Source organism: Aotus nancymaae, unplaced genomic scaffold (genome assembly GCF_030222135.1).
Source record: "Aotus nancymaae isolate 86718 unplaced genomic scaffold, 86718_ANA_hifiasm-v0.15.2.pri h1tg000014l, whole genome shotgun sequence".
Taxonomy (NCBI): Eukaryota; Metazoa; Chordata; class Mammalia; order Primates; family Aotidae; genus Aotus; species Aotus nancymaae.
Genome location: NW_026988425.1, coordinates 50,534,903 through 50,557,956, shown reverse-complemented (window position 1 = coordinate 50,557,956; position 23,054 = coordinate 50,534,903).

Below are 23,054 nucleotides of genomic sequence, written 5' to 3'. Positions count from 1 at the left end.
GCAGATAAGAAAACAGCCCGGTAGAATATGGTATGGGAAAACAGAAAAAAACTTAAAGAAGTTCATGTCTAGGTGGAAATCCCAGAAGTCCTAATCACCAAGGAACCTGGCTTCCCTAGAGCAATGAGTCACCTCTAAGTCTCCTCTGGAAGATTAGTTCACGTTATCAGTGAGTTTTGAGAACAGGGATTTAAAATGTTTATTTGCCCAAGGAAAGACCTGGATGTATTTAGAAATAAAGCTACTAATAAAAGTGCGTGCATGTGTGTGTGTGTGTGTGTGCACTCACATGCAAGCATGCTCTCATGCCAGTCATTGTGCCGAGAGAGAGTTTAATGTCCATTAACGCATCCAATCCCATAACTGCTCTATGAGAGGAGCGCCATTATTTTTTTCTTTTTATGGAGAAGGAAATTGAGGCTTAAAGAGATTAGATAACATCTCAGCTACTCTGGGAGCCTAACCAGTATTAATAACAATGTTTTCCAAATTATAGATCACAACTCATTAAAGATTATAAAATCCATATAGTGGGTCACAAATAGGCTTTAACAGAATAGAAATCAGAGTGCTCTATGTAAAGTAAGAGAAAAACTGATTCATTATCCTTTCCATTCAGTGATATAGGTGACATATGCTGTGGGTTACAATATCAAATATAGTAGCCTGACATCTAACATCAAGATTAGTTTTGCCCATTTGAACTGTGTATAAATGAAATGATATAACATGTATTCCTTTGTGTCTGGTTTCTTTTACTCAATATTTTATTTGAGAGACTCATCAATATTATTGTTGTGAGTTTGTTCATCCTTGTTATTGTGTTATATATGTACACAATACACATATTGTATGTTGTGTGACTACACATAACTTTTTTAACCATCCTCCCGCAGATGATATTTGGGTTGTTTCTACGTTTTTACTATGATAAACAACACCATGAACATTTTGTACATGTCTTTTGGCAAACATATATACACAATCCGATTGGGTAGGTACCTGGGGGTAGAATCACAGGGTCATTGGGTATACAGGAGTTCAGTATTAGTAGACATTGTTGCATCGTTTTTTTCAAAGTAGTTATAACAATAGTTTAAATGTAGCAGCAATTTAAATGTTTTTCTTTCTGTGACATAATTTCTATGGGAAATGCTTTCTGCAAGGTGCAAATACAGAAGTGTTTATGAACACATCTGCTCCCTCATCCTCTTTTCCTTCCTATTCCCACCCTCCCTCCATCTATAACACTGAGTGACTGAGGAGGTGGGGACTTGGATTGAATTTTCTGAAATAACTTCAGAGCAGAGCAGGAATGTGTGCATATTGGGTATGCAGTAGTAGACTGCCCTGTAAGGGAAGGTCCCGCTCTATGACCGGAAGGATCCTCCTTGACACTCCTGTGATGCCTCGCCCCTACTAGTCAATCCTGGGCTACCCAGGACTCTAGGGAGACCACCCTGGTCACCTGGCCACTGCCAGCTCCCTGTCATCTAAAGCCTACCTGGTTTATTAGAGCATTAGCTGTCCTGCAACCCTCTCCTTTCAGAGGAAAGACATCAGATAACAGGGAAAACCACCTACAATCTATCACTACAATCATCTATTACAATCTAGGGAACAATGAGTTTGTAATTATGGAAAAGGTAACAAAATGCAAGAGAGACTGAGCCTGTAACCCCAGAGCAGACTGTCTTCAGAAACAACAGAAACACAGAAAACACATACAAGTCACAATGGCAAGGGTGCTGAGGACTGCAGAAGACCTCTGCATTTTATGTGCCGGACAGTGATGAGGACACCTCACATCATTCTGCCCAGCAGCAGTCTCCCAGAGGCACAGTCACCCATGATGCCCCCCAGAAGGCTGTGCTCTTACTTCTCTCCCTGACATGAACACCTAGCCCCACTCTGCCCACACCCAAGAACTGCCAGTCCAGGCAGCCTTTTCCATTCGTCCAGTCCTTGCAAGGAGGCCACTGAGTGTTTGAGGTCACAGGCAGGGTGGTGGTGTGTGGCTGTGGAACTTGTGGCCTATGGGGCGAGTGAGGGCTGCCATCCACCCAAGCATCTGTCAACCCAAAGGACTGTGTCATCAAAGAGCTGGCCGTTACTCTAATATACACAAAGGTATCAATGGGATGGAAGGGCTCTACTGCTTCCAGTTCTCCCAAAAACTGCCCCCTAATCCCCTACTCTACTTCAGTTCTGGACTTAGAAGCTGCCTCCAACCAAAGAGAGGAGTGACTACAGAGGAAGAGACATTTAGATGTCGACTCAAGATTGGTAGACCTGAGCCACATGTGACATCCAGCACTTGGAACATGGCTAATCCGAGCTGACGTGCTGAAAGTGTAAACCACACAGTGGATTTCAAAGACTTTGTTTAAAAAGAATTTTAAAATGTAAAATAATCTCATTAATTATTTTTGCATTTTACATGTTGAAATGATAATATTTAGACTATACTGAGCTAGAGAAAACGTATTATTAAAATTAATTCCATACATTTCAGTTTAATTTTTTTTAAATGTGGCTATGAGATAATTTAAAATTATATACATATCTCACATTACATGCCTTTTGGCTAATGCCACTCTAGAGCTAGACCACATGAGCTCAAGCCAATTAATTGCTTGTGCTTTGGAAATAGCTTACCTTCTTTGGGTCTCAGTTTCCTCCTCTGTAAAATAAGAGTGCTAAGGTACCCTCCTGACATTGTTGTTAGAAATAAATGTGTTTATATATGTGAAGTGTCAAGAATCATACCAAGCACAAAATAAAAGATTTATAAATGTCAGGTATTACTAATATTAACATTATGTCCAGTTCTCTATGAGAAAAAAGAGCTGACAGCTTATGTAGTTCTTCTCCACCCTGGTCTCCAGGGAAACCCAGCATAACCAACCAAACATAGGGAGAAATCAATTCTTTGCACTCCTGAGACACTTACAAGATTAATGGTTATAAGTCAGGAATGCCTGTCCTTTGATATAGGTGTCATACACACACAGGACTCTTGCTGCCCTTTTACGATGAGCTCGATCCAGTCTTTTCTTTTTAAGCGACAAGGTCTCACTATGTTGCTTATAGTCTTTTGATGAAATCAGATAGTGAACTATTCTCCCCGACCCAGAGAATACTGGGAAGAATTTTCCCTATGGTGCCAATTAGGCCACAGATCAATAGCTGCTATGAAAATATGTCCCCATTTCTAGTTAAAATAATTACTACCTATGTTTTCAATTTATCAGAACCCAAAGTCTTTTTTTAAAAGTCAAGATTAAATTTGCAAATAGATAACCACATTAAGGTAGAAATTGAAATCCATTTAGAACTTAAAAATATTTAATATAAATCTTCAGCTTATATGTAATAGTCTGTTGCGGGTTTTTTCCCCTGAACTGTTAAGACCCTTGCTTTGGGCTACAATGGTGCCTGTTGTTCTCAACTCATTGAAAAACAAGTTCTGATCTTTTCCTTTTAAAGTATTCTGTTTCCAAATGCTTGTCTTGTTAAAAAAAAAAAAAAAACCCATATCCTGGTGCCATGAATTGGAGGCTGCATTTTTCTCTAGTTAATGGCACACTATTTACTTTCTAGATGTGTAAATGAGTAATGAGTCCCTGGAGGGAAAGATAGTATTGAAGAGCAGATAAATTCCATGGATGAGATCCATAGAATTTTTAAAAATGATTATAAACTCATGCTTTCAGCTATTAATAGTAAGGGTTTTGTTGCAGAGTAAGAACACTGAATTGAATTACACAAGTGGGGAAAGAGAAATGCATTTCCATAATTCACTTTAAATTACAGAGGTTTGATATCTATGTTCCCTTGTTCTGGTTTCAAAAAAATAATGTTAAATATAAGGACAATGATTCTTTGGAGAAGGCAAAGATCTTTTCTATGAGATTTATAAAGCCTGGGTGTTGTTTTTTTCCCCCACTCTGGGCATCGCAAATTGCTTCTGTGATCCTAGTAAAATATCTCCAGAGACTTACTAGCAACAGGCATGGCTAATTGACACAGCCAGGGAATGTGGCGCCTTCCCTGGGTTTCTGAGCCTTTAATTCAGAGCAAGGCTCACTCTTCTTTTTGTGTCCTCAAGGCCATTAAGTACTTATCAGAGATCCAAGAACTTTAAATCTAGGCAAAGCCAGACAAGGGACATTGAATCGGACACTGTCCCTAAACCTTCAAAAATTAGAATATGTATGGTAAACATGATTTATGCAAAATTTTGAAAAAGATAGACAAAGGAAGACCTAAGGAAAATTAAGACAGATTAGTAGCATGACTTAATAGGGGGTAGAGGGAGGATGAAATGACCTATCCAGGACCCATCCAACCTTATAGCTATGCCACAACTGGTGCAGAGCCATTATTTTTACTCATTTTTTGGTCTCATATAAATTTAACTTCATCACCCTAAACTCAGAGGCCTTGTTCCTACAAGAAATGCCATGACGAGTTAGTATATATGAATCCTGGGTGTTATCATGTTAACATTACATGTCACATATAATATGAAGTTGCAAATAGAAACTACAGAAGCACTACTCCTGCCTGGATGTTTGTTGAAAATCAGAATACCATTATTTTAGTGAAGCATTAAAGAAATAATCTGTGGTGTCTCTATTGACAAAATAGAGAACGATTCCTTTGTTGGATTTTTGTAGGCAATGAAACAAGTTAACCACAAAGGCAGACATAATTTCGCAGTAATCTCTGAGGTGCAGTCCCCAGTTCTGTGCTTGCTCACCTCTGTCCTCTCCAACACAGACGGCCAGCTTGTCAACTTTAAGAGGGCACCAGGCTGGGGAGAATAATACCTAAACTTGATGACAAAATCAGGGTTTTCATTATGGGGTTTGTTTTGAAGGGAATACTTCTAAAACTGTATTTAACAAGCATAAATGCAAAGACATTTAGAAAGCCATCTTCACAAGGACTGGTTGAAGGTCATCCACTTGGCATCACTGATGTGAAGAGGACCCATGGACTACTGTGTTTTGGTTGAGGACAACCCTGATATGCATCAAAACGTGATGAAGCTGAGTTAATATAAGAATAAAACTCTAATGTAACAGCAAGACTCCCACTTACTTTGTACTCATTAAACCACATCTGGAATATGGCATTTTCCTTTTTGTTGCACCCAAAACTGAGGAATGAGCAAAAGAAAGTGACCAGAATATTCTACAGGGGACAGAAAGAAACAGAAAAGAATGGACTTTATTTTGAGATAGAGTCTCACTCTTGTTGCCTAGGCTGGAGTGCAATGGCGTAATCTCAGCTCACTGCAACCTCCACCTCCCAGATTCAAGTGATTCTCCTGCCTCAGCCTCCCAAGTAGCTGGGATTACAGGTGCCTGCCACCACAACCAGCTAAGTTTTTGTATTTTTAGTAGAGATGGGATTTCACCATGTTGGCCAGGCTGGTCTCCAACTCCTGACCTCAGGTGATCCGCCAGGTTCGGCCTCCCAAAGTGCTGAGATTACAGGTATGAGCCACCGTGCCTGGCCAAGAAAGGACTTTTGAGTTAATGTGAGAATTGTCTTCAAATATTCCAAGGGACATCAATTGCAGAGATAATAGTAAGACCTACCTGGGAACAATGTTTGCTCTGTAAAAGTATTAATAGCTGAGTATTAACAGGAATGCAGCAGGTCCCTAATACACATCCTTTGTATCTTCTTGACTAGGGTTCCAGCATTATGTGTAGCCTTGTCTGTTCTCCCAGAATTGTAAGCATCTACTTCCATGAACTCCCCTCATCTGCTCTCACTGGGCTGTTTAAAGCCTTCAGAGGCTCTTCTCAAATGAAGCATTTTGACAATATACATCTCACATGAACCGTAATTTCTGGCATAAAAAGAATGTTTATAAATTTTAAATAAAACTTTTTTTTGGAATTATTTGATTATAAAAAAACTAATTTAGTTTATAAGGAGAATATTTGGAAATCTTTGGAAAATCTACCTATAAATTCCTTGCAAATGTATCGGGATTTTAAGGTCTATAATTAATTAGGTTGATAGAATGCTGCTGGTTGACATTTAGTTAACTGTTTATTAATTGTGTGTTTATGGAGTTGTTATATATGTATGTGTATAATTGCCATATATAGTACAACTATATTAGGTCTTGTATTTTCATAATCCTTTTCAAAGCACATAGGTCAGAGCCACAGAACCCACAATAACAAGTTGATAAAATGGCTCTGTTTATCTCAAGTTGATAAAATGTCTGTTCCATGGTAAGCCCTCAGTATTTGCTGAATCAGTTAAAATACCGACTCATCAAATAACAACTAGAAATTTCTAGTTCCTTTCTCTGCTCAAAGCTTAAAAGAGGGAATTAAAAGATGAGTGGAAATGGGAGGTGAGAGGTAGCAGCTGTCTTTGAATTTCTGTGGATCCTGTTTGCCAAGAAAAGATACATCCTAATTTGGTTTTTAATTGCAGGTGTGATTGTCCCCAGCGCTGCACCAGAGACATTACCATGTTAATAGCAGGAAGTGTACTGGGATCAGAGGAGCAAGGTCCCATTTAGTGCAGGAGTTGAGTCACAGCTTTTCTAAAAAGAGGATTCTAAATATACTGAAAGCGGGGACTAGCTGCTGGATATTGGGAAGGGTGCCTTTTTGCAGGTCTTTTTGAAAAAAGGCAACAGATTAAGCAGTGGATCAAAATATAAGTGAAAGACTTGCCCACCAAGTTAAAAAGCAAAAAAGAACTGAACTAAACTAAAAATAGCTCCAACCCAGAGATCAAGAGGACTATTTTGTCCAAGGAAAGAATAGAAATGGCCCGCTTACACTCCGCCAAGCCACTAGCTTCAAGTGCATCATTGTGCCAATAGCGGAGGGTCTGAAAGGCTTCATTATTAAGAAGTTAATGCTTGACAGCAGCCGACTCCACCACAGCAAAATTACCAGCCTCCGAAAGAGTGCCTCCTATGAGTCTTGGGTTAATTACTGAAATCTCCAAATTATCCTTCAGGGAACAAAATGAAGCATGCAGAATCAAAAGCAGATCTGTAGCTGAGATTATGAAAAGGGAGTGGGTTCCTTTCCATTTTAAAAAATGATTATTTCTATTGTAGGAACTACAGAGGGGAAAGGGAAGAAAACAAAGCAAAAAACCTGCCCTTGTACCAAGCAGGCGATAAAGGGCTGGCAGCTGTACAGCCCAGCGGAAAACAAAATCTGCCCAGATAAATATTCACATGAAAGTGTTGTCTAAATCTCCGAAACAAGTCACCCCAAATCAAATTGCTTGAGAAGGATGGGGGTGCTGAAATGGAGACAGACACCCAAGTCTTGTTGCTGAACAATATTTTCACTAGGTGCCATTTTCCAAAATAGCCGAATGTGCTCAATCAAGCCACCTACTATCTACTGAAAATAAAGAAACTCCTTAAACATTATTTCTCCCTCCATGTGTACATATATTTATTTCCTGGCCCTATTTCCCTTTTCAGGAAGTAAATCCATTTTTTAAAATGTTTTTGAGTTGGAATCGCCACCACCAAAACATTTAATTTTTTTCCTACTTCCCCACTCTCTCCCTCACTCCCCGCCACCCATCAACCATGGCTGTCGGAGGCTCCCAAAACTTTCTAAAAGAAGTATTTTTCAAACAGAGATCTCTGGGTATATTTTTGGAAGGGGAAGGTCTCCATGAACTATGAGAAAATTAAACATTCTTTAATTTAGATTTTTTTTTTTTGACAGAGTCTCACTCTGTTGTCCAGGCTGGAGTGCAACAGTGTGATCTCAGCTCACTGCAACCTCTGCCTCCCCAGTTCAAGCGATTCTCCTGCATCAGCCTCCTGAGTAGCTGGAAAACAGGCTCACGCCACCACGCTGGCTAATCTTTTGTATCTTTAGTAGAGACAGTGTTTCATCATGATGGCCAGGCTTGTCTCGAACTCCTGACCTCGGGTTCTGTCCGCCTTGGCCTCCCAAAGTGCTGAGATTACAGGTGTGAGCCACCGCACCCGAACTAGCATTTTTGTTATGATGATAATTTTTTTTTTGGCCACTTAGACAATATTTCTGTTCTGCAGTGGTGATTTGCTATTGCATGACTTTCAGGAAGAAAGTCTTCAATATTTTTAGTCAGCGTTTCTCGAACAAGGGTCTGTGAACTTACTCTTAGGAATAGGAGAAAATTTTATTTCTTAAATAGGACCCTTATAGTTCACACATTTTTAAAACTGAGCTTCAAAGGCATTAGTATCTATTTCACAACCAGTGGACCCTCCTTCACCAGCACACATCTGTGAACCCTAAAGCAGGGTAATCGGGCTCACTGGTTAGGACTTCAGGTGTTATGTAGGAATTCTTCCTAAAATCAGACCAGTAGGTGTCTGCTCAGTCCTGGGTTGAATAAATGACAGATAAAATGATAGCACAATGCCTGGTACAGACTTTTCATGTTAATGTCATATTTAGTTTTATTACTGTTACTCAGATTGCTTAGATCTCTTTATCCTCCTTCTCCCCTCTAAGACAGACCTGAATATTTACAGACCTGTGTGTTTCTCTCATGGGCTGAAAGGCGGCTTCCTCAGTCCCTGGCAAACACTGCTTTCTAGCTCTGTGAATTTGACGACTCTGTCACAGACTTTTTGGAATGATGTTCTGACTCTTACGTAGATCAAGGTGAATGAGGAAAGTGTATGTCCCTTTCTTTGATCTTCTGTGGATGTGTGAGTTGCCAAATCCTAGTTCTTGGGTGCAGTTCATTGACACATTGAAATATTTGCCCACCATGGCCTCCTGAATTATTTTGTTGGGCCAATTAGAAGAACTGATCTATGAGCAAGACTGCACTGCCTCAAAATGACCCACAAAAGAAGGCAAAGGTGGAGCTGCTTTTTCTCCAGCTTGTGGATGAACTATTTATAATTGTTCTGCCCTAGAAGCCCTGGTTAAGTCAAGTTGCAATTTAATATGGGTGGGTCAGAGATCCCAGTTGCCCTTTCTTGCAGCCTGAGTTTCAAAGGATTTCTCTTGGCCTATGCAAACCTGAAAACTGATAAGAATGAGACTGCCATGCTCTTTGTTTTTAAAGTGGGTGATTGGACAGAATGCTGTGTGCCAATGAACAGGTAGAGAGAATTTGGGATAGGAGCAGGAATGGAATAAATTTTATTTTTACTTACTCTTTAGCAGTGATTATTGAAATTCACCATCACCCCTCTCTTCTGTTCTATGCTAAATTAATGACTTGATCTTAAGACCAGATGACATAATCCCCCCTTCATTGTCAAGATACACTAGATACAAATTAAGAGCTGAAAAGTTCATATTACAGTGAATTCCCTCCGTTCCATCATCTCAAGCTGCTGACTACTTGAGTTTGTCAGTAGTTGAGCTAGGTGGGGATTGGGTGAAGAATCAGATCTTTTTGGTTTACTTTTGAATTAAACTTTTTTGGGGCCCCAGAATGTACAGAGTTATCCAATTGCTTCCTGCTTATCAGTCACTCCCCTACTGCTGTTTTTCTCAGGAAACATTATGGTGGGGATAAGAAACAGGGGAAGAACTGTTGGGGCAAGTGATGTGTCTTTGCATTTGGAGCTGTTCCAGAATCCAGTCCCTCTAGCCACATGTTGTTGTCCTATAAAACTTGGCCAATTTTGGCCGGGCGCAATGTCTCATGCCTGTAATCCTAGCACTTTGGGAGGCTGAGGCAGGTGGATCACTTGAGCTCAGGAGTTCAAGACCAGCCAGACCAACATGGTGAAACCCTGTCTCTAATAAGAATACAAAAATTAGCCAGATATAGTAGTGGGCACCTGTAGTCCCAGCTACTCAGGAGACTGAGGAAGGAGAATTGCTTGAACCCAGAAGGTGGAGGTTGCAGTAAGCCAAGATCGCTCCACTGAACTTCAGCCTGGGTGACAGAGTGAGACTCCATCTCAAAAAACAACAACAACAACAACTTGGCCACTTTCTCCTTACCCAGAAGAGTCTTTCCATCTGTACCCAGTTACTACCTGTACCTAGACCAAGTGCATGCTTAGGTATGGAGCTGTCTTGGCTCTCTGCTCACCTATAGAAAGTTTATTTCTCTCAGAATTAAGTTCATCAAGGCTTGATTGCATTCATCTTACTCCTTTTGCCCTGTATCAAAGCATACTTTTTATTTTGTTTTCATTGTTACCAGAGGAGTGATAGTCTCCAGCATGCTTCTCCATCCTGATCAGAAGTCTCACAGGAAGTAGATTGTTACTAGAACATATTGCTCTGGGTTGGTGCATCACTCTGTGACCCAGGTACCTGAGAGGTGCTCATTTGGGAAGACCATTACTCACAGCAGGGAGCTATTTTATGTGTGTACAGACTCAAAGTATCACCTCAAGCTTTCTCTTGTCTGCTTGGCATCTCTTGCCAAAGCTACCTCTGTACATTTCCGTCTTTTTCCTTTATCTAGGCATTTTATGATAAGAGCAAGGTAAGCATGTAGGTTTAGCTAGCTATAAGAGCCCACACAAAAAAATACCTGCTCTATCAGAAACATGTATTTATTGCTATGGTGGAAAATACTTAAAAGTTTGAATGTCTGCTTCTCAAAGATACTGCATGCTGGTCCTGAAGCCACCCTTACAGCATCTTATAAAACCTTTCTAGCCCTCAGCCCTCTTGGTTTCCAATATGAGTATTTGCACTAAATGATTTCTAAATATTCTAATTTTAGATATAAGTAACTCAAGACCCTATGAAAGATGACCAAATCAATAAAATTGATGAAAATAATGCATGCCATTATTCTTTAAATCACCTCAGTTCTGATTTGGCTAAATCTATGGCTCGAATTGGTCTGGCCTGGTCATAGACTAGTGACTTCTTCCTCTCTGGCCCTGTGGATACAGAGTAGGCAGTCTTTTAGTCCTATCAAAAAAAGTTCTTGCTACACCTGATGCAAATCAAGAGATATCAATTATTCTATTTTAGTTTGAACCTCTTTGTATCAGAAACATCAACATAAATACTTTAGCATCTCTTTAGGACTTTAAATGTATGTGTGTGTCTTTAAGACTTTGAATGTGTGTGTCCTCCCAAAATTCATATATTGTGACCTAACACTCAACGTGATAGTATTAAGAGGTGGAACATTTAGGATGTGATTATGTCGTGCCCTTATAAAGAGGGTTGAGGAAGCCTCCTGGCCCCTTCTGACATGTGAGGACACAACAACAAGGTCCCATCTATGAAGCAGACAACAAGCCTTCACCCAACATCTAATCTACTGGTGCCTTCATCTTAGACTTCCCAGTCTCCAGAATTACGAAAAATACATTTCTGTAGTTTACAAATTATCCAATCTAAAGTATTTTGTTAGTAGCCTGAACAGACTAAGACAAATATCATTTGTGCTTATATAAGCATAAATAATTCTTTCAATATCATTGCATTAACAGTATAGTACCCCCAAGATGATCCAAAACTTAGAAACATTTTTAGTGATAGATTCATAAAAGACTCTTCAGGGAAGACATGGAATAAGAGTTGCCTCTTGAATATTTCAAGGACTTTGTCCCTATAGCCAACTCTTATGCTTTCTCACAGACTCTTCCTTCTTCTGTGAATCCTCAGTTCTGCTGTGACTTGATGAAACTCTCAATAATCAAATAACAGTAATTATTTCTGCATTATTTTATGAGGTTTTTTTTAAACTTAGGTTTGGGGCTACCTGTGAAGGTTTGTTACATAAATAAACACGTATCACAGGAGGTTTGTTGTACATATTATTTCATCACCCAGGTATTAAGCTCAGTACCTAATACTTACCTTTTCTGCTCCTCTCCCTCCTCTCACCTTCCCCTCTCAAGTAGACTCCAGAGTCTGTTGTTTCCTTCTTTGTGTTCGTTTAAGTTCTTATCGTTTAGCTCCCACTGATAAATGAGAACATGCAGTATTTGATTTTCTGCTCCTGAGTTAGTTTGCTAAGGATGATAGTCTCCGGCTTCATCCATGTTCCCGAAAAAGACATGATCTTGTTCTTTTTTATGGCTGCATATCATTCCATGGTGTATATGTACCACATTTTCTTTATCCAATCTGTCATTGATGGGCATTTAGGTTGATTCCATGTTTTTGCTATGGTGAACAGTGCTACAGTGAACACTCACGTGCATATGTCTTTATGATAGAATGCTTTATATTTCTCTGGGTATACACCCAGTAATGGGATTGCTGGGTCAAATAGTAGTTTTGCTTTTAACTCTTTAGGAATCGACATACTGCTTTCTACAATGGTTGAACTAATTTACACTCCCACCAATAGTGCATAAGCGTTCCCTTTTCTCTGTGACCTCACCAGCATCTGTTATTTTTTGACATCTTAGTAGTAGCCATTCTGACTGGTGTGAGATAGTATCTCATTATGGTTTTGATTTACATTTCTCTAATGATCAGTGATATTGAGCTTTTTTTCATATGCTTGTTGGCTGCATGTATGTCTTCTTTAGAGAAATGTCTGTTCATGTCCTTTGCTCACTTTTTAATGGGATTGTTAAAGGGGTTGTTTGTTGTTCTCTTGGAAATTGGAAATTTAAGTACCTTATAGTTGCTGGACATTAGACCTTTGTCAGATGTGTAGTTTGCAAAACTTTTCTCCCATTCTGTAGGTTGTCTGTTTACTCTGTTGATACTTTCTTTTGCTGTTTAGAAGCTCTTAAGTTTACTTAGGTGCCATTTTTCAATTTTTGCTTTTGTTGCAATTGCTTTTGGTGTTTTTGTCATGAAATCCTTGCCCATGCTTAGGTCCAGGATGATATTGCCTAGGTTGTCTTCAGGGTTTTCATAGTTTTGGGTTTCACATTTAGGTCTTTAATCCATCTTGAGTTGATTTTTGTATATGGTGTTAAGGATGGGGTTCAACTTCCATCTTCTTCATATGGCTAGCCAGTTATCCTGGCACCATTTATTGAACAGGGAGTCTTTTCCCCATTTCTTGTTTTTGTCAGCTTTGTCAAAGATTAGATGGTCATAGATGGGCAGCCCTATTTCTGAGCTCTCTATTTTGTTCCATTGGTCTCTGTACCTGTTTTTGTGCCAGTACCATGCTGTTTTAGTCACTGTAACCTTGTAATATAGTTTGAAGTCAGGTAATATGATTTCTCCAGCTTTGTTCTTTTTGTTTAGGATTGCCTTGGCAATTTGGGTTTATATATATATATATATATATAATTTTTTTTTTTTTTTTTTTTTTTTTTTTTTGAGACGGAGTTTCACTCTTGATACCCAGGCTGGAGCGCAATGGCGCGATCTCGGCTCACCGCAATCTCCGCCTCCTGGGTTCAGGCAATTCTCCTGCCTCAGCCTCCTGAGTAGCTGGGATTACAGGCACGCGCCACCGTGCCCAGCTAATTTTTTGTATTAGTAGAGACGGGGTTTCACCATGTTGACCAGGATGGTCTCGATCTCTTGACCTCGTGATCCACCCGCCTCGGCCTCCCAAAGTGCTGGGATTACAGGTATATATATAATTTTTAAAACAACTTTTTCTAGTTATGTAAAGAATTACACTGGTAGTTTGAAAGAAATAGCACTGAATCTGTAAATTTGCTTGGGCAATATAGCTATTTTAATGATATTGTCACTTCCTATTTATGAGCATGGGATGTTTTTCCATTTGTTAGTGTCTTCTCTGATTTCTTTGAGCAGTGCTTTTTAGTTATCATTGTAGAGATCTTTTGCCTCTCTGGTTAGCTGTATTCCTAGGTATTTTATTTTGTTTTTGGCAATAGTAAATGGGACTACCTGTCTGATTTGGCTCTCAGTTTGCTTATTGCTGGTATATAGGAATGCTAGTGACTTTTGCACATTGATTCTGTATCCTGAAATTTGCTGAAGGTGTTTATCAGCTGAAGGAGTTTTGGGCTGAGACTATGGAGTTTTCTAAATATAGAATCATGTCATCTACAAAGAGAGATAGTTTGACTTCCTCTCTTCCTATTTTGATATGCTCTATTTCTTTCTCTTGCTTGATTGCTCTGGCTAGGACTTCAATACTATGTTAAGCAGAAGTGGTGAAAGAGGGCATCCTTGTCCTGTGCCAGTTTTCAAGAGGAATGCTTTAGGCTTTTGTCCATTCCATATAATATTGGCTCTGGATTTGTCATAGGTGGCTCTTATTATGTTGAGGTATGTTTTTTCAACACCTAGTTTACTGAGAGTTTTTTTTTTTAACGTGAAGGAATGTTGACTTTCATCAAAAGCCTTTTCTGCATCTAATGAGATAATCGTGGTTTTTGTCTTTAGTTCTGTTTATATGATAAATCACATTTATCGATTTGCACATGTTGAACAAACATTGCATCCTGGGGATGAAGCCTCTACTTGATTATGGGGGATTAGCTTTTTGATGTGCTGCTGGATTTGGTTTGCAAGTATTTTGTTGAGGATTTTTACATCAATGTTCATCAAGGATATTGGCCTGAATTTTCTTTTTTGTTGCTATGCCTTTGCCAGATTTTGATATCAATATGACACTGGCCTCACAGAATAAGTTGAAAAGTCCCTCCTCCTCAATTTTTTGGAATAGTTTCTGTAGGAATGGTACCAGATCTTCTTTGTACATCTGGTAGAATTCAGCTGTGAATCCGTCAGATCCTGGGCTTTTTTTGGTTGGTAGCTTATTTATTACTGATTCAATTTTGGAGCTCATTTTTGGTCTTTTCAGGAAATCAATTCCTTCCTGGCTTAGTCTTGGGAGGGCACATGTGTCCAGAAATTTATCCATCTCATCTAATTTTTCTAATTTGTGTGTGTAGAGGTGTTCATGGTCATGGTTGTTTTTATTTCTGTGGAGTCAGTAGTAACATTCCTTTTGTCATTTCTAGTTGTGTTTATTTGGATCTTCTCCCTTTTCCTCTAAATTAGTCTAGTTATTGGCCTATTTTGTTAATTTTTTCAAAAAACCAACTCCTGGATTTGTTTTTGGTTTTGTTTTTTTTTAGATTGGTTTGATTTTCTTTTTTCTTTTTTCTTTTTTTTTAGTTGCATTTTAAGTTTTGGGGTACATGTGAAGAACATGCAAGATTGTTGCATAGGTAAATACGTGGCAGTGTGATTTGCTGCCTTCCTCCCCTTTACCTATATGTAGCATTTCACCCCATGCTATCTCTCCCCAACTCCCCACCCCCCACTGTCCCTCCCTTATTTCCCCCCAACAGACCCCAGTGTGTAGTGCTCCCCTCCCTGTGTCCATGTGTTCTCATTGTTCAACACCCACCTATGAGTGAGAACATGTGGTGTTTGATTTTCTGTTCTTGTGTCAGTTTGCTGAGAATGATGGTTTCCAGGTTCATCCATGTCCCTACAAAGGATGTGAACTCATCGTTTTTGATGGCTGCATAATATTTCATGGTGTATATGTGCCACATTTTCCCTGTCCAGTCTATCATTGATGGGCATTTGGGTTGGTTCCAGTTTGCTACTGCAAACTGTGCTGCTATGAACATTCGTGTGCATGTGTCCTTATAGTAGAATGATTTATAATCCTTTGGCTATATACCCAGTAATGGGATTGCTGGGTCAAATGGAATTTCTATTTCTAGGTCCTTGAGGAATCGCCACACTGTCTTCCACAATGGTTGAACTAATTTACACTCCCACCAACAGTGTAAGAGTGTTCCTATTTCTCCACATCCTCTCCAGCATCTGGATTTATTGATCTTTAGAATTTTTTTGTGTGACCTGATTTCCTTTAGCTCAGTTCTGATTATTGTTACTTCTTGTCTTCTGCTAGCTTTGGGATTGATTTGTTCTTGTTCTCTAATTCTTTCAGTTGTAAAGTTAGGTTGTTAATCTGAGTTATTTCTAACATTTGATGTAGGCATTTAGTATTATGAATTTCCCTATTAACACTGCCTTAGCTGTGTCCTAGAGATTCTGGCATGTTGTATCTTTGCTTTTGTTATTTTCAAAGAACTTCTTGATTTCTGCCTTAATTTCATTATCTACCCAAAAGTCATTCAGGAACCTGTTGTTTAATGTAATCATATGGTTTTGAGTAATTTTCATTGCATTGACTTCTATTTTTATTGTGCTGTGGTCCAAGAGGGTGTTTGGTCTAATTTCCACTTTTTTACATTTGCTGAGGATTGTTTTATGTCCAATTATGTGATCAATTTTAGAGTATGTGCCATGTGGCAATGAGAAGAATATATATTCTGTTGTTTTGGAGTAGAGACTTCAGTAAAGGTCTATCAGATCCATTTGGTCCAATGCTGAGTTTAGGTCATGGACATCTTTGTTGATTTTCTGCCTCAATTATCTGCCTAATACTGTCAGTGGAATGTAGTGAGTAATAATAATAGTAAAGTCTCTCACTATTATTGTATGGGAGTCTATGTTTTTTTGTAGGACTCTAAGAACTTTTGTTATGAATCTGGGTGTTCCTGCGTTGGATGCATATATATTTAGGAGAGTTAGGTCTTGTTGGATTGAACACTTTACCATTATTTAGTGCCCTTCCTTGTCTTTTTTGATCTTTGTTGGTTTGATATCTGTTTTGTCTGAAATTAGGATTATAACCCTTGCTATTTTGTGTTTTCCATTTGCTTGGTAGATTTTTTTCCATCCCTTTGTTTTGAGTTTGTGAGTGTCATTACATGCAAGACAGGTCTCCTGAAGACAGCATACCACTGGGGCTTGCTTTTTTTTTTCATCCAGCTTGCTACTCTGTGCCTTTTAAGTGGAGTATTTAGCCATTTACATTCAAGGTTAGTATTTATATGTGTGGATTGGATCCTTTCATTGTGCTATTAGCTGCTTATTATGTTGGCTTGTTTGTGTAGTTGCTTTACAGTGACGCTGGTCTGTGTATTTAAGTATGATTTGTATTAGCTGGTAGCAGTCTTTCCTTTCTGTATTTGGTGCTTCTTTCTTTCTTCTTTTTTTTCTTTCTTTTTATTTTTATTTTTTTCGAGACAAAGTCTTGCTCTGTCACTCAGGCTAGAGTGCAATGGTGCACTCTCGGCTCACCACAACTTCCACCTCCCGGGTTCAAGTGATTCTCCTGCCTCAAACTCCCAAGTAGCTAGGATTACAGGTATGTGGCACCACAGCCAGCTAATTTTTGTATTTTTAGTAGAGTTGGGGTTTCACCATGTTGGTCGACTGGTCTCAAACTCCTGACCTCGTTTTCTGCCCACCTCAGCCTCCCAAAGTACTGGGATTACAGGCATGAGCCACCATACCCAGCCTACTCCTTTCAAGATCTCTTTTGTAAGGCATGTCTGGTGGTAATGAAGTTCTTCAACATTTGTTTATTTGAAAAGGATCTTATTTCCCTTTCACTTAGGAAGCTTAATTTGGCTGGATATGAAATTCTTGGTTGAAGATATTTTTTCTTTAAGAATGTTGAATATAGGCCCTCAGTCTTTTCTGGCTTGTAGTATTTTAGCTGAGAGGTCCACTGTTAGCCTGATGGGCATCCCTTTGTGGATGACCTGCCATTTCTCCCTAGCTGCCTTCAACATTCTTTTTTTCATTTCAACCTTGGAAAATCTGATGATTATGTGTCTTAGGGATGATTTTGCGTAGAATCTTTCAAGAGTTCTCTGTACTTTGTGTATTTGACTGTTGGCCTCTCTAGCAAGGTTGCGGAAGTTTTCATGGATGATACCCCAAAATATATTTTCCAAGTTGTTTGTCTTTTCCCCCTCCTTTTCAGGGATGCCAATGATTCATAGAATGGCTTGTTTATATAATCCCCTACTTCTTGGAGGTTTTGTTCATTCCTTTTCATTCTTCATTTCTTTATTTTTGTCTGATTGTCTTACTTCAGAGAACCAGTCTTCAAGTTCTGAGATTCTCTCCTTAGCTTGTTGTATTCTACTGTTAACTCTTGTGATTGCATTGTGAAATTCTCGTATTGCGTTATTCTGCTCTGTCAGACCCATTGGGATCTTTTTTTATGCTGGCTATTTCATCTTTCAGCTCCTATATCACTTTATTGTGATTCTCATTTTCCTTGGATTGGCTTTTGCCATCCTCTCAAATCTAAATGATCTTTGTTCCTGTACATATTCTGAATTCTATTTCATTCCAGCTAGTCTAGCCTGGTTAAGAACTCTTGTTGGAGAACTGGTGCAGTCATTTGGAGGACCTATGACACTCTGGCCGTTTGAGTTACCATAGTTCTTGCATTGGTTCTTTCTCATCTCTGTATGTGGGTGTTCCTTTAACTTCTGTGTAGGTTGAGTGCCATTAATAGGCTTCTTTTATGGATTTTTCACTGGGATGAGGTCTTTATTTGAAGCTTACTACTTGTCTCTGGTTTCAGAGGGGAGTATGTTAGTGAGGTATTTTTGTTGTTGAGGCTTTGGGATGTGACCCAGCAGGTGACACTTAGGATTATTGGTCAGTTGGTAGACTCTTGCTTGGTGGTATGGCTCTCCCGTGTTTCCTCACAGTTGCAGCCACATTCCCTCTCAGTTCTTTGAAAGTGTGGGTTCCTCTCCTTGAGTGCTAGCTATAGTTTATGACTTGGCACTCATGGGCTGCCCACTGCAGCTCTGGGGCCATCTCAGTGTTTATGTTCCTTCCCCAGCTTAGAGGCAGAAGAGGAAGAGATCTTAGTAGTAGTTGTGGCCAAAGGTCATTTGCTTGACTCCTGAGGGCTCCACCTCAGAGAAATGCAGGTCAGCAATCGCTTAGTGCAGTCAGCCCAAGATGAAAGGTTTGTGCTGTGGGCCCAAGGCAAAGGTTTCTTATCTGGTGATGAGCTGTGTGGGGTTGTGGGACTTATAGGAGACAAACTGGCCTCCTGTCATTGGATTGACTGCAGCTTGTTGGAGGTGTGGATAAGGCACTTAGGGTCTTTGTTCCTTCATTAGTCTGAGGGTGACCAGGGAACTTCCACTGCAGAGGCAGTGGCAGAGAGGCTTTCAGTTGCCCTTGGAGGTGCTGTCCAGGGAGTTGCTGAGTTGGTACTGGCTCAATAGCTCTGGCAGGTGGGTGACTAGAGGCCCAGACCTGGAGGACCTGTGCAGTCAGGAAATATGGGAGTGAGCACCCACTTAACAGTCTGGCCACTTTTCTGTAAGACTGCTCTGGTATGCTTGGGGCCCACTCCAGTCCTTAATCATCTTGGATTTTCCAGAACCTAGAGGTGTCACCAGCCAAGGCTGAGAAATAGCAAAGATGGCAGCCGGTCCCTCCCTCTGGGAACTTTGTCCCAGGGAGGTACGGACCTGTTGCCAGCCAAAAGGCACCTGTAGGAAGTAGCTGGAGACCCTGGTTGGGAGTTTCCACCCAGCGAGGTGTAACGGGATTGGGAACCCACTTAAAGCAGCATCTGGCTACGTTTTGGTAGAGCAGCTGAGCTTTACATTTTAAAAAACACATGTGCACACCCAATGTCATAGACTGTCTTTTAGTAATAGGATATTGCAACTGGCTATGGATCTGGCCCAAAATAACACTGCTCATGGAATTCAACCAAGTTAACAAAGTCATGACTGTGATTTGTGCTGGGGTGAGTGTGAATGATTGAAGTAGGCTTTCAATTGAAATTTGACTGTGGCTTAGTTACTTGCAGAACATGAGATTTTTAGAGATACTCTGAATAAAGTCTTCCAAGGTCAAATATTTTTGGAAAGTGCTCCTTCACTCTTGAAGATTCACAATAGACTTTAGCATATACATAAATGGCTCTTCGGTAAAGAAAACTACTTATCTTCCTGTTTGTTCAGCCCAACAGGTCTTAATATCATTTCATTATAATTTTTCTTTCTCATTTGGAAGGGTTAAATTAACCTGACAAACCCTGAGCAGGAAGTTATATGGGGAAGTGAGACCAAGTGTGTTTGGACAAGACTTTACCCCACATATGAAGGTATCCTTCATTCACACACAGAAGGAGACCCCATCTCTCTCTTCCTGGTGATATAGCTTAGTTATATTTTGTTCTGTAGAAATTGATAGAGCCAAAATAAACAAAACTCCAGATGTAAACTAAAAAGCTCTTGAGTTGACTGCTGTTCTGTGCCTAAAGCAAAAATTCCACACTTAATCGCTTCTGTAAGTAGCTATTCGTACCTGGGCTTCCCAGAGGAATAGGAAACCATTTTGTTCACTGTTGTAGTCTAAAATTCCAGAGATATAATTTATGAGCTGTTCCAGATGCCAAAAACAGAATTATTCCCAGCAGAAGATGCAAAGTTTTAAGAGCAATGAAATATGTACTCTAAAAAAAGGGGAGAAGCAGATTCTAAGAGTCTTAAAGAGTCTATTAACAAAATATATTAAGTGCTAGTGGACCTGAGATGATGGCTAATGTTACAGTTGGCCTAAGTTGCCTATTGATGTTTCCGTGTTTGGACTAGTTGGATTCTTTCCCATGTCACTTTCTTGTAGTTAACCTTTACTCTGTTGTTGACCTAACCTGAGCCTTACATACTTTCTGCTAAGTCATGAAAAGGTTAAGAATTTATAAGGAAAAGACAAACAAGCCTCTGAGGTTGGTTACTGAAATGGTTACTTTCCTGTTGGGAATTTTGAATCTCAAACAAAATGAGGAGAGTGGGCTTCTATATGCCAGGCGGCTTGTAGGTCTACAACATGTGCAAGCCACAGAGGGAAAATCTGCAGAAATGGGACCAGCTCTCAGCATTCAGAGGGCCAGTCTGATTCTATCGATAGCACAAATATTTCTGGACACATGCTGAAATGAATTAAACATATAATGACAGGGTCTTAAGTTGCTTAGATACAAGCAATTTCAAAAGGAATGAGAAAGGGGAGGCATGGAGAATGTATCCATAAACACAGCTCTAAAAAGTACAAAAGATCACGTTGGTTTCCAAGAGGTAATTATTTAATAGAAATATTCATGAAAACACAGCCCAGGAATTGTTGTAAAAATATAAAACTTACATTAATTGTCATAAGGAATCTATTCAGTGACATGAATGCAGAATGGCTATTTTTTATGAACAAAGCCAAAAGCAATTTAATTTCGTCTTTGAAAACAGAGTTTGGTATTTGAGTACCTGGTTTAGCCTGGGTCCTGAGCAAACTGCTGAGAGATTCGCAGTGAAACTCATGGGTTCATTAGAGAGTGCTTATTTTAATGCTAGGCATCCCCTTGCTTTGTTTGTACTAACTATTCTTAATATGTAAGAAGGCCAAAACATTACTGGATGATCAATTACCAAGCCTTAGAAACAAGTGAAATAGGTGAAGTACACAGTCTAATTTTTTAAGAAATTATTTCCTTTACAAAATTGCTTTCTCTCATGCTCTGACTGATGTTTTTAATTCTACAATTAGAAATTCACCACCTTGGGTTAACATGTTGATCTTTATTTAAAAATAACAGAATAACTATTACAGTATATTAAGCCTTTTCTGTCAATTAAAATATGACTTAATGTATTGCTGCAGTATACGGTTTCAGTTTCTGAAACTCAGGGGAATGAATTTACCAGATCCTTTCCTAAAACCAGGCTTTGACAGGGAAGGGTAGAGTGATCCTGATGACCGTGAATGGTGTGGAATTCCCAGAAACAGAAGGTGAGAACATCTAAGACCATCTTTCCTGTTCACAGTATTTTTCCAATCATGTTTATTATAAATATTTTTGTTCCCCTTTATAAAAGTTTACTCTAAAAAGTCTCTAAGATTATATAGCAATTGCACATTTTTAGAGCCACCATATTCTCAAATCTTCCCAAGTAGCAGCAGTATTTTCACCCAAGAAACTCTTTAGATCCCCTTAGCGTCATCCTGGGCCTGAGGTTTTCTGCATTGCTGGACACTGCCATTCATTCAACAAATTCAAGGATGATAAGGCACAGCTGTAGCCCTTCTGCCTGGAGTGTGGAAGACAGTGGGAGAGACAAACTCAATTAACAATGCATTGCTATCTTTATAAATCCAGTATCTATTTATCTCTGAAACTATGGTATGTGGCTCTTTAAATGTTCTATTTTGTTTTATTTTGCTTTGGAAGTGCATTCTTTCAAGTCTAATTGGCCTATTTGTGGCTAAAAGAAAAATATAAAGCTTTCCCCAGGATACTTTGAGCTTTCATGTTTACCATCAAATTAGCAAAAAAACAAACAAACACAATTCTAAGGAATTTATTTTGAAATTTAATTGTATTCAGGCTTGCATATAATTTCAACTTCATAATGAGTTGTCCCATGGGCATTTTCTGCAGAAAAAGTTTTGTAAAGACCAAAAGAATGTTTGTGCCTACTGGCTAGATCCAGCTCCCTCTGGAAGGACATTACAGCCTCCGACTCATGTGAGACGCTAGGCGGGCTGGGACTGGGGACACCCAGGAATCCTCTTGCTGAATTTCCTAGTTTGGAGCTCATTTGATAAATGTGGTTTCCATTTATGCAACTGCTTAGCAACCATCCTGGATTTTTAACTTCTGCTAATGTCGAAAATCAGAACACTGAGAAAAAGGAGGAAATTTGAGGACTGCTTGATTGATGAAGAAACCAAGGCTAACATAACTGCACAACCAAAACCATCCGCTGGGCCCTGAGCTAACACAAATTGATCGTGCAAATCAGCATCAACAAACCCAAGAGCCACATCTTTTGCCACCCAGACTTCTGGTTAATGCCCAGCAAAGAGGCCTTGATTCCTGAAGGCTGCAGGCTGATCACTCCAATAAGACCAAGAAACCTTGTATAAGTACCACTCACCAACTGATGGTACTGCTGGAGCACCGAGAAACCATATAGATAATGAAATTCAACTGGCAAACAGTAAACTGCCTCAATGATATTTGAAAATTGATTTAGTGTTATTATAATACCCTGAATAACCAAAGATCATCTGGTTAAGGGTAATCACTACAGAGGGAACATATGGCGTTTTTAAGATTATGTCACGAGCTGTAATTCTTTTAACTCTGTTTGTAAAATTAGGTTATATCCCTGATTTTACATATCTTATTCTTCCTTTCTCCATGGGAACAAGATATCTTTACCTGTCCTTGGGTCTGGAATGATTTGGGGGTAAGCAACATAGAAAGATTAGAAGAAGAAGAAAGAGGAGGAG